A 1,954-nucleotide genomic window follows, 5' to 3' on the forward strand; every position below is an offset into this window, starting at 1 on the left:
ACCAATGGATTGATTTAGGGAGGAGTAAATGACAATTTGAGAATGGGAATAAAAACAGTCGTTGTGTCAGTACGAGTCTACGGTTATTCCCGCTTCAGAGGAGTTCTTTAGCTTTGAGAAGAAAATGGGAGCATCATCTTGCAGTGGTTCCAGTGTGTAAAAAGTAGGAGTCACTTCAGAATTATGCATAGGCAAGTTGTAAAGGGCGCCCAAGGTCAATAGGACTAATCTACTTCAATATGGTGTTCCCAGAAGTGATTCTTGCCCCTTTGCAACCTTATTTGTTGCCAGAAAATGTTATAACAAATATTCACCATATTTATTTTAGAAAATCTGCAACTAGAATCTTCATAGTTCTATCCATTGCAGCAAAGGAACAGTCCAATTGGCTCCTGACATTGCAGCAAAGATCTACAACAATAATTCTAGTGATGCCTTGAAATGCTAAATGTTGTGCACATTTACTCAGAAGTCACCCTGAATTTGAAAGGACTGGCTCTTTAGCACATGTGCATAGATATGCAGTGGTTGTTGATTTAATAAAATCTTACAAACTTGGATGGTCCAGGTGTCACAACCCCAGTCTTGCTCAAAGAAAGGAATCAGTACTTTACAATTGTTGTTTTATTGATGGCAAGCATAGGAAAGCTAATAACGTTATTGTCTGAGGTGGTCAGATCCTTACAAGCAACAGATTATATGTTCCCAGCAGAAATACGTCACACACACACACCCCCTACTCATGCAATCCCCAGAGAAGAAGGAGCTAGGAGCAGGGAGAGATGGGGGAGGAAAGCAAAGACAGTTTCACCAGACATACACATTCCAAACGGCAGATAACATTGTTGACTTGATAACTCTCTTTCTCGGGCTGAAAGAATGAGAAGGGCATCAGTAACAAAACAATATAAAAATGGCAGGAGCTGGGCTGACTTGGCCAGAGTCATGTCACCAGATTAGCCTGATCTCTAGGTAGGGTCGGCATTTGTTACTATTTGGATGGGCGAGGCCAGATCAGCAAGGAATAACCAGGGTCGCTATGAAGAGGAAAGCAATGATAGACCGCCTCCGTTAGTCCCTTGCCTTTATAACCTACTGGGTTGCCATAACTTTACTGCGACTTGATGGCACTTTACACACACAATTTTCTGGAGCGTTTGAATCCTACTGGCTTTGGGAGAAGAGGCTATTATAATTTCAGAGAAAACAAAAAGAGACTGTATTGTCGAAGGCTTTCGCGGCTGGAATCACTACTAGGGTGTTGTGGTTTTTCGGTTGTACGGCCGTGTTTCAGTAGCATTTTCTCCAGTAGCATCTTCAGAGGATCGCCACAGATGCAGGCGAAACGTCAGGAGAAAATGCTACTGGAACACGGCCGTACAACCCGGAAAACGCACAACCCCCCCCCCCCCCCCCCGGTCACTAGAGCCCACATCATCAAATGAAGTTTGAGAAGCAACCCAAAACAATCCTAAAGGATTCTGCAGCGCTTTAATATCACTAGTACACAGTAAATGACAGGTAACCTCTGCAACTCTACAGACCAGTCATCCGCCACCCGGTACGTCATAGAAACCAGAGGGAGGCGGACAAAGAGGAGGAAGCGCCTGGCGATTCTGTTGTCCGTGCCTGTGTCTTTTGTCCTTCTGGCATGAAATTATAATGAGTTTCCGTTCTCAGTTGAACGCGAGGGCAGTCAATAAAAAAACACACCAAATAAGCAAACAGGCTTATGGCATCTTAAAGATTAACTACATTTTATTTCAACTGCAGCTGAAATGAATTGGATCAGTATAACGAGAAACAGAAGCGAACTATCCTGACAGAGCAGCTTCGCCTTGGCGCCTGCCACGCACAAGAGGACAGTCAAATGGGTGCCGCACGTGAAGTGTGTCTATCAGCGTTCCCCTATCTCTGAGACACTCTCAGATTTGTTTTTAGAAGTACCCGCCTG

The sequence above is a fragment of the Sphaerodactylus townsendi genome, linkage group LG02, assembly GCF_021028975.2.
Source record: "Sphaerodactylus townsendi isolate TG3544 linkage group LG02, MPM_Stown_v2.3, whole genome shotgun sequence".
Lineage (NCBI taxonomy): Eukaryota > Metazoa > Chordata > Lepidosauria > Squamata > Sphaerodactylidae > Sphaerodactylus > Sphaerodactylus townsendi.